The sequence below is a fragment of the Suncus etruscus genome, chromosome 6 (genome assembly GCF_024139225.1).
Source record: "Suncus etruscus isolate mSunEtr1 chromosome 6, mSunEtr1.pri.cur, whole genome shotgun sequence".
NCBI classification, from domain to species: Eukaryota; Metazoa; Chordata; class Mammalia; order Eulipotyphla; family Soricidae; genus Suncus; species Suncus etruscus.
This window is the reverse complement of record NC_064853.1, coordinates 137,186,790-137,203,082: the sequence shown is the minus strand read 5'-3', so window position 1 is coordinate 137,203,082 and position 16,293 is coordinate 137,186,790. Positions and strand designations below refer to the sequence as shown.

General features: G+C 39.2%; 1 non-coding gene across 1 annotated transcript; it reads left to right on the top strand.

Annotated features, from left to right (window-relative positions):
• The first annotated feature begins 15,226 nt into the window (after positions 1-15,226).
• On the top strand, positions 15,227-15,358 carry LOC126012634 (small nucleolar RNA SNORA51). Its single transcript, XR_007497083.1, has one exon. It is a non-coding gene; the product is annotated as a small nucleolar RNA SNORA51 (small nucleolar RNA).
• The last annotated feature ends 935 nt before the right edge of the window (positions 15,359-16,293 follow it).

Genomic DNA, 16,293 nt, shown 5'->3' with positions numbered 1-16,293 from the left:
ATAGAATTTTTGATTCTACCTCTTAGTCCCTGGAGATTAGCTACTGTACAGAGATGCCAAGTAACAAAGTCCTAATCATAACCAAAGAGTAACTTAGAGCTGTGATGTGACTTAAAGTTAGACTACATTACTTATATCTGAGATGCTATGGGTTGGATTTCTAGCCTCACATGAACTCTGGAAAAGGGGGAGGAGGAGAAGGAGAAGGAGGAAAAGAAGAAAACAAAACAGGAGGAAGGGGAGAATATGAACGTGGAAGAGGTGGAGGAGGAGGAAGAAAAAGATAGATAAGAAGAGGGAGAAGAAGCATGCAACTGCACTTGGACCTGTGGCCGGCTTGAGAATGCCCTCCTCCCGCCCCCACCCCCAACCGTTTAACTAACGCACCTGTGCCTGGGACCTGTAGCAGGCTTGAGATCAACCTCCTCCCTGCCAGACCCTCTTTCCAGGAAGCACTGGCACCTGAGCCCAGTTGGGCAGGATAGAGACAGCCCGCTCCCCTCCCTAAGACCACGAACCACACGAATGCCCCAGATAGTCTAACTTATACCACATAGGCCCAGTCAACTCAGACCTAACACTCAATTTCCTCAGAAAATCCACAGCCCATAAAACAGAGTAGCAAAACACTGAAGCAGCTTGTAATATCCCGAACATACTTAGACAAGCCACCTGGCTAAGGGAAAATAAAGTCTAAATCGAATATACCTTTAAGTGCAGAGGACTGTATTAAACAATCAGAAAACTCAACATTAAAAACCACCAGATGCAAAGAAATATGGGTAAACGAAGGACGACACTAGCATCTGGGGAAATGGAGAAAAATCCATTAAGTTTCCAAGTCCACCAAAACTCAAGAGTCAAATAGATGAGGATTCAAAAGAGTCAATGAATGCCCTAGCAATGGAAATCAAGGAATCACTAGCCTGCAAGATTAAGAAACCTATAGATGAACAATTCAGCCAACTCAAAGAAGAACTTTTACAAAAGATGAAAGAATCCATACAATTGGAACTAAGGGAAATAAAAAAAACATGTTAGCAAGCCATAATAGAATTACACATTTAGAAGAATACATAGAGGAAATTGAGGAACAACTACAAAGTAACAATGACAAAGAAGTCAATAAGAAAGCAAGAGACAAAAGATTGGAAGAAAATGTTAGATGCCTAATGAACAAAGATAAAAGAAATAAGTTATGAAGTGTAGGAATACCAGAAGGGGAGGAAAAGGGGAAAGGAGAAGAACAAGTAGTGAGGAAATTAATAGCAGAGAATTTCCCCCACCCTCTGGAAAGAGACACCTGTACAAATCCAGGAGGCAGAAAGAGACCCTAATAAAATAGATCCTAACAGACCAACACCAAGACATATAGTAATCCAATTGGAAAACAAAAACAAAAACAAAGAGAAAGATGAATTCTTTAAAGCAATAAGGGAGAGAAAAACTCTCAAATACAAAGGAAGGGACATAAGAATCAAACCAGACTTCCCTTTTGAAACAATTCAAGCAAGAAGATAGTGGAGTGACATATTTAAACTACTGAATAAAAGAAACTTCCAATCCAGAGTACACTACCCGGCAACTCTCATTCATATGAGGAGAACTAAAAACATTCTTAGGCATAAAAGAACTCACACTATTTGCTCTTATCTTTTTATCCATCTCTAAATGAACTACTCAAAAATGTACTACACAATTCAAACCCCCAATTGTAACAACAACCACTCTACTCAATACAATAGCACAACAGCCCTTTCTGATGGAAATCTCCTTATATGTCAAAGGGTAAAATTCCCCCATTAAAAGGCACAGAGTAGAAGGATGGATCAGAAAACAAAAACTATTTTTCTGCTGCCTTCAAGAAACACACCTAAAAGAACAGGACAGGCACAGGCTTAGAAGTAAAGAATGGAAGTCAATTATACAAGCCAATGGAAAACAAAACAAAACAAAAAGGCTGAAAAAGCCATTCTTATATTAGACAAAATTGCTTAGAGACTAAGAGGGTCAATATTTACTGATCAGGGGAACATAAGGATTATTAGAAGCACCCATCAGATCATTATGCAACAGAGATCAAGATTAATCATAAAAAGAAATGATAGAGAAAATCCATCACCTGGAGATTAAACACCATGCTACTCAACAACAGCTGGATCAAAGAGGAACTCAGGAAGAAATAAAAAGATTCCTGAGACAAATGATAATGAAGAGACAAATTGTCAAAATCTGTAGGACACAGTAGTTAGGGGGAAACTCATAGCAATACAGGCCTATGTCAGGAGACAGGCAAATGACTAAATTAACAGTTATATTGACATCTTAAGGAGCTGGAAAAACAGCAACAAAGAAACCCAAACACAGAAGAAAAATTAATAAAAACCAGGGCAGTAATAAACAACACAGAAACAAAGAAAACAATACAAAAAAATCAATGAGACCAAGAATTGGTTTTTCGAAAGAATAAACAAGATAGAGAAACCGCTGGCAAGTTTTACACAAACAAGGGAAAAAACCCCATCCAAATAAATTGAATCACAAATGAAAGGGGAGAGATTGCAATAGAACCCCAAGAAATCCAAGATACCATGAGGGCATACTATGAACAACTGTACTAAGTTAGCCTAGAGAATCCTGAAGATATCGACAAATTTCTGGAAAAATATCATCTACCTGAAAGGTCCGGAAGTCCTAATTTAGTTACCCGGCGCAGAGAAATGAAGAGGCTTATGAGTTCCAACAGATGCTTTAAAGTGCTTTAATACTGACCAGTCAAATGGCCAGGGTCAAAGTTCCCCCAGAATAGAAAGGGGACCAAAGACCTCGTGGGTCCCTCGTCACCCCCTTATATAGGATGGGAAGTGGGAGGGGAAGAAGAGTCCTTGAGGGCTGGACTTCCGCTACGATAACACCAATGATTCGTGAGTTAGGGGTAGAGGTGGGGCTGAGGCAGTGACGACTTCCTTAAGGGGCAGGACACCCGCCAAGGTTGGTGGGGGGGGCTGATTTCCCTTTTCAATCCCCACTTCTTGTACTTGAGGCTTCTAATCCTAGAAGCCAATGTGATTCCCACTTTATAAAGACCATAAGGGACCATTCAGTAGCCCCTTATTTTTTTGGCCAGCTACTCTTGATGGTGCTTGATTTTGTCCCACACATTTGAAATTAACTTTTGTGAGAGTTTGTTGCCCTGCTAGCCCTGCTCCCTCAGTTACCAATTTACCTGCTACTTTTGAGCCCTACCAGTAGAGTGTTTAGACCTAAGAGTGCCTCCTAAGAGATTTATGCTAGGCTGAGGGATGGGCTCTGTTCCTGGGATGATGTCAATGTTGGGGAGCACTAATACTGGGATGTATAAGCCAAATTTTTACCACACATTTATACCCGTTTCGGAGGTAAATACCCTGGGCTAGAGGGAGCAGGCAGGACTTCTGAGCACTGAGTACCTCCTACCTGACCCAGGTTTACAGATTTGGTGCTGTTATGAATAGCAAACAGAAGATTTAAAGCTAAACGGGACTACCTTTTGACATAAGTACAGCTAGAAGAAGCAAAGGTTAGATTACCTAGTTAGACAGGGACAGCCAGAGGCCAATTTCCCCCCCACCCCCAAGAGGGAGGCAAAGGCTGAGGTTTTGCTTTACACCCCCATTTCGGCTTCCCCACCACCACATGGGAAGAAGTAGGGGACCGGAGGTAAGCGGTTCTAGTTTCACACAAGCCTACTATTGATTTGATGCCCCCACCCTTCAGTCACAGGGGTTTCCATATAGTTTTTTCACCAGTGCATCTGGGTGCATGACCTGATTAAGCCCTTTTTTAGCAAGTGCCAGGGAGAGCATTTCCAGAGTCAGTGAGTGCATTAGGGCTGAAGTGTGCCCACCGAACCCGTATCTTGAGGGGATCCTCAGTGTGCTTCACTTTCCAGGTTTTAGATGGAAGGCGTGAACCCAGGAAGCATGCAGTTCACCTTGACAGCAGTTTTTTTTTCACATAGGCTCTAGTGTTTGCGAGCGGTACCGTTTTTCTAGGACCTGGTCTCTCGGCTTCTGGGGCTCATATGCCTGTTTGGGTCCCTTTCAGACTTAGCTTGGTAGGGGGCATTGATGGTGGCCGGCCGAGCTGCTAGGAGAGTGGAAGGGGGGAGAGAAAAACATTATAAGACTCAGAAAACATTTGCACTGGGCGGGGCACCATATGATTGCTGCTGAAGGAAGACTAGGACTTTTATTCTGGTCCTATGAGCCGACTCAGCTGGGCCTTCAGGGTTTTCTTCTTATAGGCTGTGAATTCCGAAACGAAAATAAGGAGGTTTCTGCTTTCTTTTCTTCATTTCTGCAACTTAAACAGCTGTTGGGGTAGAGAGCCCTAAACTCCAGTTGCCTTTCCTGCACTGGGTTAGACAGAGATGAAGAAATTTTATTTTTATTAATGACTGTTTTACTTTTAACATTACCAAGAGAAGCATAATTTTTGCTACCTGCTCTAACCTCTGGGATAGATAGGCATAATGTTATTCTTAGTAGTTAACTTGGCTTATTAATTCCTGTGGCCTTTCTTTTCCCCTTATTTCCCTTATAGCTTTTTCTGATGACCATTTTGCTTTAGAGATTTCATCACCCTAGAAGTTATTAGAGGGAACGTGGTCGAAGATCAATCTTCTGTAGCTACTTCAGGCTGACAGGGGACTGCAGTTTCAATCTCTAGATAGGGTGAAATCTCATATCTCCCTAAAGGAGCAGTTAACTGGTTCATTTTTGCAGTTTTAACACCTGAAAAGGATCAGATTAATTATACAGGGGAATATTACTTAACCCACTTAGGCCTTGGAGCAGTAAATAGCACAACTTGAATGGCACAGCTGTTCTTATTGTCTGTAATGATAGCACAAATTAATCAACAGAAAACAAAGCATTATAGCATTATGAATAAACACAGTTTTGAGTTACTTCAGTTAGACTAACATTTGCATTTACAATTTATGATCTGGTTTAATACAACTAGTAAGAGCATTTTTACATAAGTTACTTCAAAGAAGTGGGTTTTAAGTTAGGCCCACTAGAATTTTAATTAGCTACCAAAAATGGTTTTTCTCTCCACCTTTACCTTGTACCTTACCTGGTATTTGAATAACTTGGCTTTTTCTTTTGCACATATACAGCACTGTTGGAGAAATCTCCATCTGGGGCACCCCCATTACTTACAGAACTTTTTTGAGGATAGGTTGTAGGCACAGCAGGGTTTTCACAGTCACTCAGGTTTGGCTGATGAGTTGGTCGGTTCAGCATGAGGTTCTTGTGTGGCTGGCCTGGGCATCTCACCCTTTGTAGGAATTTTTAGAGGTGATTTGTCTGTTCCACTCCTCTCCAGGTTTGGAAGAGACTGACCTCGAATTCTCTTCTGAGCTTGAGGGTGAGAGCAGGGCCCACAGGCTGTGATGATCTTCTAGGAAAATCTTCAATTTCCTTACTCAGGCCATTTATTTCAGTCTCTCGCCGGTCTTTTCAGCCAAATGCTTGAGGATGCCTGCTTGCCACACCACCTTAACTCCAATTATTCCTCTAAAAGAGGTTTTTGGGGTCCCCTCACTAATTTTTTTGATTTTCTGTTTGCATGAGGACTACTCCTCATGCAGAGAGAAAAGCCATCTGCTTGTATCTTGTGCAAAGCAACATGATGCCATGACATAAATGGTACTAAAAGGTTCTGGGAGAAGAGAAAAAGCAAATATTACTTAAATTACTTAGATAATTCTAGAATATTTTTTTACAACGAAATATTTTATACATTTTTAAAACCATGACCAATTTTATACAAACCTCCTGTGATACAAATATTAATGTTCTTGGTAACATATAATGAAAAATTGCAAAATAATATTTTAATTATGCTTAATTCTAAATATAGAAATTCACTTAGTTTTCTAAACAGAAAACACCAGCAATTAAAACACCAGCAATTTACGTTACACAAATTAATGTTGAAAACCAGAAAGAATGAATGCTTACTACTTTTGGTAGAACATGCTTAAAAACACTTACATTTTTTTTAACCTAGAGACATATTAATAATTATTTAGATTGATTATACAGATTTTTTTTATTACACATTTTTAAATTCTTTTTGCACCACTTTTCTTTTTGCATGCAAGGCAAACGCCCTACCATTCGGCTCCTTCTCTTTTCCTTCCCTTTTTTTTTTTTTAAAAAAAAACTTCACTCATTCTTTAGCAGTGGTTCTGCTGCTAAAAATCTTCACGTGCACCGAAAAACAAACAAACAAAAATAACAACAGTAATCTGCAACATCCTCTTACATTTTTTAAAAAAAAAAAACTTTAAGTTAGAAATTTAAAGGCTCAAAGTTTTTTTCCTGACTTTCAAACCATTAGCTAGATTCTTCTTTAATATGTAAATGACCTACATTTCCCAGCCAGGTGAGGCTGGGAGGACAATAGTTTGCCCTGGGGCGTGGTGAATTTCTTCAGGCTGGAGAGTTTAAAAAGCACCCTTTTTTTTTTCTTTCGGCTAGAAAAAAAAACGGCCAGTTGCTCTTTTTGGCCCGAACACAAGGCAGGATAGAACACTCTTCGCCATGCCCTTGCACGCGTCCACTCCCTGGTTGGGAGGGGAGCGGGTTAGGCGGGTTTCGGGCGCCCTCTCACCGCGCCGTGGGTGGCGGGGGTCGCGCGTTTCGCTGCTGGGACGACTGACGGGCGAGGGAGACGCGGGCTTACCGGCGGTCGGCCCCTTTCCCCAGGGGTCGGCCCTTGCGAGGGGGTTGGGCGCGTTCCGTGGTCAGACAAGAAAAACATAGAACACACAGACAAAAAACAAACAGACAGACAAACAGACACAGACAGTGGCGCCACATGGAAACAACCCAAACAAATGCGTTCAAGTAATCTTTTCCCAAAGTTCTAGTGTCAGAGTAAGTGGGGTGGATTGAATTTGTCTCATCAAACTTGTAGAATCGCCAGGAAGGCGGACAGGCAAAGGAGGCAGTCAGAGGGGAGTCAAACGAACATCCAGAGACACAACTGTAAAATTCACAGATTCCTAGACAGACGGCTATGCTAATAACAACCAAGTTTTTGAACTCCACAAATCACAGGCAGACAACCTCCTAGCAGCAGCGGGAACGTCTTCCCACCGCTCTTACTGAACCCCTGGGGTACCACCAGGGTTGTGACCTAAGCAGCCAAAGCTCGTCAATTTTTCCTGCCCACCTGGTATACGCATCAGATGGGGAACCACACACACCTGGAAACGCATCAGGTGGAAGATCCCTTAGTCACCCGGGGGGACTCTAACCCCCCTATGAAACAAAGTCTGCTTCTACTCGGTTTCCACATCGAGTAAAGAGCTTAAGCCACCACAAACTCAGACAGACATGAAGCAAAGCGCGCGCTCTCACACACACACATACACATCAGAACTCACCAGACACCTGTTCATAACTCCATGCCGGGAATGAGGACTCCTGGCTGGCTCGCCAAAATGAAAGGTCCGGAAGTCCTAATTTAGTTACCCGGCACAGAGAAATGAAGAGGCTTATGAGTTCCAACAGATGCTTTAAAGTGCTTTAATACTGACCAGTCAAATGGCCAGGGTCAAAGTTCCCCCAGAATAGAAAGGGGACCAAAGACCTCGTGGGTCCCTCGTCACCCCCTTATATAGGATGGGAAGTGGGAGGGGAAGAAGAGTCCTTGAGGGCTGGACTTCCGCTACGATAACACCAATAATTCGTGAGTTAGGGGTAGAGGTGGGGCCGAGGCAGTGACGACTTCCTTAAGGGGCAGGACACCCGCCAAGGTTGGTGGGGGGGGGGCTGATTTCCCTTTTCATACCAAGACTGGATAAGGAAAATGTAGAAAGCTTAGATAGTCTAATCACATCTGAGGAAATTGAAACAGTAACTAAGTAACTCTCCAAAAATGAAAGTCCAGGTCCAGATGGTTTTACAGGTGAATTCTATCAAACATTTCGAGAATTACTACCACTATTCTCAGGCTCTTCTCAAACATTGAAAACACAGGAATTCTTCCTAACTCCTTTTATGAGGCTAATATCACACTCATTTCCAAAGACTACAAAGACACCACCCAGAAAGGAGGTGCATAGATGCAAAAATTTTTGCATAGATGCAAAAATCCTTAACAAAATCCTAGCAAATCAAATCCAACTGTATACCTCATAAAGATTATACATTATGACCAAGTGGGTTTCATCCCAGGGATGCAAGGATGGTTCAACATACACAAATCAATCAACATCATACATCACATCAACAAGAAGAAAGACAAAAACCAAATGATCATATAAGTTGAAGCAGAGAAGGCATTTGACAAAATCCAACACCCATTCATGCTAAAAACTCTCAGCAAAATAGGATTAGAAGGAACTTTTCTCAGATAGTTACAACTATCTATAAAAAGCCCACAGTCAACATTATACTTAATAGTGAAAAACTGAAAACATTTTCACTAAGGTTAGGAACTAGACAAGACTGCCCACTTTCTCCACTCTTATTCAACATAGTTTTAGAAAGACTAGTAATAACCATCAGAAAAGAGGAGGGAATTCAAAGAGTCTAATAGGGAAAGATAAAGTCAAACTGTCTCTTTTTGCAGATGATATGATGATTTTACTTAGAAACCCCTAAAGAATCCACAGTATATGATAATTTACATAGAAAACCGTAAAGAATCCACAGTAAAACTCCTAGAAACAATAAGTCAATACAGTAAAGTGGCTGGCTACAAAATTAATACACAAAAGACAATAGCATTCCTCTACACAAATAATGAAGAAGAGGAGAAAGACATTAGTGAGTTGATCCCATTTAAAATAGTAACTAAAAATATCAAGTACCTGGGAATCAACCTGAATTCTTTCAGAGAAAATTATTTTGTAACTGTTCATCTTTCATTGGAAGGGATTTATGCACTTAAGGGTAGACTTCTAAAGAAAATAGGTGTAACTTTTTTTTCTTGTTGTTAACCTTGTTCAGGTATCTTCACATCTAGTTTCCACATTGTTGACCTACACCAAGATCTTCATGAAACTATGGCTGCCCTGTTAATTCAATGTTTATCCTATGCTATAAATATAATTTAATTCAAAAGAATTATATTTTAGACTTTTCAAATTTTGATGGGTAATTATGAAATTAGATGGATTTTTGTAAAAAAAAATTAGTTTTGTACAAATCAGGAGAATTAAATTGTCCTATAACCTAAACTTTCCTTTGACTATAAACACTTATATTCCTTAGGTCTGACAGATGCCCACATAGTCTTTAGAATTGTAATTTTGTCCTTTGCAAAAGTCATAGATTGAAATCTTATTGTATATAATGATAAGACAGTCTCTGCCAGCATATAGCTTTTTTTTTTTTTTTTTTTTTTTTTTTGGTTTTTGGGCCACACCCGGCATTGCTCAGGGGTTACTCCTGGCTGTCTGCTCAGAAATAACTCCTGGCAGGCACGGGGGACCATGTGGGACATCAGGATTTGAACCAACCACCTTTGGTCCTGGATCGGCTGCTTGCAAGGCAAACACTGCTGTGCTATCTCTCTGGGCCCAGCATATAGCTTTTATATCAAAATTTTCACTTTATTAATAATTTGATTCATATTGATGTTTCTATATTTTCTGTACTAACTGGATGATTTCAAGATTTTAAGTAGTACAAAAAACTAAACTGAGAACATAGAACTTTTTTGTGTGAAATAAGCTTACATTTCTCTAAGGAATTGCCAGGCCAGAGACTAAACCTATGTTTAGTTTTATGCAAAATGCAAAGCTTACTTTTTCAAGTTATTTTTAATTTTCTGTGCTCCAATTTTGTCAATGAACAATTTTTTTAATTTATATTCTCTTTGCATCATTCTAGGTGATAAGCTTTTTCCTCTAAGAAAATAATTGTGAAGATTATATATGTTTAAGAACATTCTCATTGAATGTCAGAAATTATTACAAGTCACCTTATCATGAATTTTGACCCTGTCATATGATGACTACTTAAAATGATTTTGAAATTATATGATATCACAGGAAAAATTACAACTTAAGTCAATGTAAGATACAAATGATGGGGTATGTATTTACAATTATAGAAGAAAAATGAATTGCTTAGAAGAGATAAAAGGACATATATGAAAATGTCAATGAAGATGGCCACAAAATCTCTGGACAACTTTTTACTTTGTTACATTTTCTGGGAAAAAATCAGAAGTGCTCAGGGCTCAGACCTCGTTCTGTACCTGGGGATGACTTTTGGAGAGGTCCAGAGAGCCATAAATGTATGGGGAATTGAACCTAACTTGTCTACCTGCAAGGCAACTTCCCTACAGACAGTGCTCTTCAGTCTCCTGGGCAGCCCTTAAAATGTTTCTACTTTTTTCTATATTTGCATAATTTTCATTAAGTGGGCTTATTATATCAGCATATTTATAAAATATTAAAAGCCTACCTATTAAATAAAAATTATTTAATTTTAAAAATCATTCAAGATATTTATTTTTCTCTCTGGTTTTTAAGTATAAGCAGTACCTATACTGAGTCTAGGTACTTTGGTCTGGCATACTGTCTATCTAGTGTTGGGGAAGAGAATGATGCACCTGTTTAGACTATAGTGGAGTCATCCCACAGTTGAGTAAGGAAAGGTGGGAGAGGTTGATAAGGAGCTTATTTGATGAAGTCTGCAAAATGGCCAGAATCTGCATACTCACAGGATCTTCTCAGTTCCCTTACTAGTTACTACCTCAACTTGCTTAAAGTTGAGAACTCTAGAAAGAGTTTACTCAGTCCTTATTGAAGTTACTTTGCATGTCAAAATCTGTGTCTGTAACCCCAAGAGGACCATAAATGGCCTCTTTCCTGCAGGAAAGAAGATAGAGTAAATATCCTGAAGGGCGTGTTAAATCAGTGATTTCACCCACATACAGACCAACCTCGCATCAATACTGAAGCTCACTGTGGGTTGCAGTGTTCTAAATTACCTTTCATGAAATAGTTCCCCAAATAGCCTTATCATTTGCCACTTTTAGTCTCTTGCCCTGAGCTATCATCTTGTGCTGTGTTTTGTATCTTAAACATAGCTGCTGCATTTCACACTAGGGTGCTGATGACCCCAGTGGAGATAAGTAATCACTATAGTGATCCTCAGAAGTATAGTTAAAATCTTCCTGCTTGATTATAAACAATACATATAGAATTTATGCACTGATTTATCCAGAATTGATCTTTTCTAGGTAGCAAGATAAGCAAATTAAAAAGCCTAACATGCACCATGCCATGTCCAAGTTAATTTGATTTTAGCTTATTATACAATCTGCAAGGCTCGAATATTTCATGTAGGTACCACCAGCAATTACTAAAAGAGAAGACAGTGCATAAAGGCACAGGATCCACTAGAATTCTGTCCTGAGCCAGCAGGAAAAAAGCGATGGGATTGTATGAAGGAATCACAAGATTAGTGATATCTCCCATAGGGGGTTATTTTTATTTTTTTGTTTTCTTGGAGATCATACTTGAGGGTGTTCAGAGCTTACTCCTGTTTCTGTACTCAAGGATCATTCCTGGAGGACTTATGCAACTTTTTAGGACACGGGGATCAAGCTTGGGCCAGGTAAGATTTTTGCGATGGAAATGTCTTACCCATTGTACCATCTTTTCATCCTCATGGCTTCTCTTCAACATGTCTTCTTGCTGTTTTGGTCGCTTTGACCCCAGAGCAGGTCCTGAAACAAAAGGAAGGGGAAGGGACTGATAAGCATTTTTTTCCATTTTTGCTTATTTTGACAACTTACATGACTTGCAGATTACATGATAATTATGTTTAATTTATCAAGGAACTTCAGGAATACTTTTCATATGACTTTCAGGCTTTTGAGCTCATGATATCACTTTATCACTAAAGGGTCTTCATTAGTCACCCACAGCATTCATCCTCTTCTAAAGCATACTTTCACAATGTCAAACAAATTCTGGAGCCTAAGGAGACAACACAAAACTGTGTAAGACATGTTCAAAAGTGATTTGGGTGTTTTAAATCTAACAGTGGTCCCATGGATGAAGAACTGTGGGACAAATCAGCAATTCATTGGATCCATGAAGAAGACAAAGATATATTCCAAATAAGCACCTACTTACAGTTTTGTTTTTCCTTTTTTACTTTTTCTAGGAACCTTAAAATGTGGCTTAAAGTAGCATTGTAAACTGTTACTTTCATTGCTTAACTGAAATTGCCAGCCAGTAATTATGTTTCAAACAATGATCCCTATACAGTAAAGTTTGGGGGATTAATTCCCTCTCACTAGATGGAAGTTTGGGCTCAGCATGGGGTTTAGAGACAGAATGCTGGTCTAACATGGAGTCATGTTCTGTCCTGTCATTGGAGAGTCATTCTTCATGGTTCTTGTCCTACTACTCTGTGTTGGCTTCTTTATATGACTCACTTCTGTGTTGTATGCACTGTGGAAGCTACATTATTGTTAACTTTATAGATTAATTGATGAGAATAATATGATACCTAGGATTAAAACTAAATGAGTAGGCTAAAAGATGGAGCCTATCCTTAAGAGATAAAATTGATGTGCCCAATGTCAGACAATGTAGTCTTGTCACCTGGTACATTCTCATTTATTTATTATCGAATACTTTCCTAGTGCCAGGCACTGAGGTCACAGTCAGGAACCGAATATACAGGTTTTCTGTCTTGGGGGTTGGGGGACCTGGTCTAGTAGAAACTACTGATGAGTAAAAAGGGAAAAGGAAAGTCCAATAGAAGCACTAGTGGGAAACAGGAGACCATGACAACGAATGGCAGAGGCACACAAGGTCCACGTGTACTGTTTTCTGGAGTTCCAAGCTGAAAACAAAAGGATCACCAAGATTTGGAGACTGGGGATCCATAGCTCAGAGAACTCTAGCATATCACAGAGCATGCAAGTAATAGTTGCAAGATTGAAGGAATGAAGGTTATGCCTTGGGAAGAGGCAGGTAAAATACAAGTTAATTCAGGACAATGTCTGTTTTTAGAGGATGTCGAGGTAGGGGTGAAAGTTGTATGTGCTTAGGACACTAAGTTTACTGGGAACTCTTCGATGATTGAATTACAGAAGAATAAAGAAACAGTAAGGTTCAGCCAAATTGAGGAGATTGATGGTAGCTTATTTCTGGAACTCTTCACAAACTGTTCCTTGTGAATCAAACCAGGTTGATTCCTCTCTCCTTCCTTGCAAGATGATTAATAAAATTTCCACAAGAGGGCACCCTTGTAAAAGAAAGACCAGTCTTATCGATAAATCTTTTCTGTGGGACACCAGGAAATTCAAAGTAGTGACCTCAAGAGGGATGGTAATTATCATTTTCCTTTGGTTTTACATTTGTAGGAGCTTTGTGTTATTTACTATTACTTCCATTACATTTACATATATATTTATGTATATATATGTATAAACTAAGAACTGTCTTTGACATCAGGAATGATTTATACCATGTATCTCACCATCAGATATTGTAGGAGACTGAGATTGTATTTTATGTTAGTTAAAACCCTATAGTCATTTAGGCTTTTCTGGAAATATACTGGTACCTTAAAGTCACTTAGTTTCTTAGTGATATTATCTTGGAATTGCAGTCTGTTTCCTCAGAAAGTGCTATTAGCAGTACAGGATGCGTAATTTAGTCTAACGATCAGCCAACTATGTGGGTGTTTTAAGTATGAGTTATGTCTTGAATGAGAGCTCAGATAAAAAGGAACAAATGATTCCTATTTTCCCTATTGGAAGGGTATTCTTCTGTTCCCAAAATGTGTTGACACAGTAATGTATCAGCCCATGAGTTCTTCTGGCATGAACTCCTTGCCCAGGTCCTTTACAATACTTTTGTATAATAATCCTAGTTTGGGGGTCCTTTTTGTTTATAAATTGAGCTGCCCAAATTATTTAAATATCAGGTCATGCTTTAGGGTTATTTTTAATGATATTTCTCTAAATCCATCCTCTCAACAGTAGACCATCTGTTAGTTCTAGGACAATAGCAATTGTTTCAACTTGTACGTATTTCCATCTGCATTTCTCCCTTAGTTTTTCTATAACGGGTTATTGTATCAAAGAGAAGGAAGGAAGTTACTAACAAGAGGAAGTTATGTCTAAGTCATTTTAAAAATGTGCTTTGGAAATGACAAAACTTTTTCCCAAAATAGGAATTTCAGGATAGATAAGAACCAATGTGGTTGAAATCACAAATCTTTGTGAAGCTAAAATGTTTCTTTGCTTGGTTCCTATCCTATCCTGCATAGAATTGAGCTGTCACAAAATTTTCCAGCTGTCATAAAATCTACCTTCTCAAACTTATTTAATTCATGGTCTTTTTACTGTTTCCTCCTTTCCCTGATCTTACCAGGATGTATGTGTTACTTTATGCTATGCTGGCTTTTGTTTCTATTATAGGTTTGCGAATCTCTGTGTTGGCTGGCAATTTTTCTTGGTGCTGTTCCCATTGCTATCTGCCTCAGATATACCTCTTCCACATTATCCTACTCATCACTCCCTCCACCCTACCAATTAGCAAGGTCAATGGAGACAGCTAACTTTTTTATTGCCTATCTTAACTATGAGGTATAATTTCCAGCAATATTTACCTTTTGTAATTAAAGAATTCTGCTTCAGACACGTTCTGCATCCCATACTAGCAAAATAATTTACTAGGCACAACCAAGCCACAGATCCAGGAATGTACACACATTCACACACACTTAAACTCATGTGTTAGGTCTGCTGGTGACTTATATAAGTCTGGGAACAAGCTCTTGTTGATTTTTTTTGTTTGTTTTTTTTGGGGGGGCTACACCGGTGGTTCTTGGAGCTGTCTCCTGGCTCTGCATAAGGAACACTTTTGGTGGAACTTAGGGTGTATAGGTGCCAGGGATAAAACCCTGGTGAGATGCATGCCAGACAAAAGTTCCACCCACTATATTTCTGCATGTTGGCTGAGTGCTTATGAGCACCCATTTTGTTTTTCTGACCTTCACTTCATCCAAAAACAATAATATCATCTATGCTGCATTTAATTGCTAAAAGCTGTTCCCCATAAGACCTATTTTTACAGCCTTGGTGAGGAAACACACACACACATGTGATATTTCTGTCATCCACATTTGGAATACACAAATATCAACAGAACCATCAGTTTTCTCTAAAAGATCAGGCTAAGGGTCTCTCAGTGTTTACCATAGGCTGTATTCTTTACACTGACTGTATAGAAAAAGGAGGCACAATAAATGCACTCCATAACATCTCATCTTAGGCCCTTTGGCTGGTCTGTATTATAAATAGAGGAACATGAAAAAAGAACACATAACACTAAATACTCAATTTTTCTCAAAGACTGTCATTCCTTCAACTGCTATAGCAAAAGAATTAATAACTTGACTTTCAGAGTTTAGTGTCTATTTTGTTTGTTGTTATCCCTGAAGGAACCAGCCTCCCAGATCCCCTATTGTATTTCATGTTCCATATTAACTCTTGCATTTGATCAGATCATTCTAATTGCTTTGGTTGTTCCTATTCTATGGGAATTATCTGCTGCTTGTTGCCATGCCGACTTCAAGCCTGGGGTCCTGCTGCTAGAACACAAGCTACCATTAGCATGTTTTTAATAGTACAAGATTGCCCTCAAAGACCTTCTAAAGCTGAATTCCATTGCCTCAGAGTGTCACAAAATTAAAGTGCATTTTTAGAAAATAAACTAAACTTTATAGCAGGTCTCTAGGCTTACTTTTCATGAACGTTACATTGATTCCTTGAGTTCCACTCGAGGAAGAACAATGCCAATTGCATGATCCATGTCAGTATCTATTATTACTGCCTACATATAACCTCCCATAACATGGAGTTAAGACTTAAAATCCCAGTGTAGCACGTTCACAAGAATAACAAAAAAATTCATCCGGATGAACGGACTAAGTGGAACATTGGCCAAAGGTTAAATGTTTGAGGATAGTATATAAAGTCAACAAAGGAACTTGGGAATGTGAGAGTGCTCTGGTGACTAATATTCATTGGTTGATGAGATCCGGCAGACAGACTTTTCTCCTTTTAGCACAAAAGTCAGACTTAATCTTCATAATTTGGTGGTAAGGTAATGGTATTTGGGACAAGTTTAAAAACACTAGCGTTGGAGCTTTGCCTCATCTGTTAAGTGATAGATTTGTATGAGTATTCTCTTCTGCCTGTGTGCCACCATCTGGATAAAGCACTTACACCACTTGAATCACACCA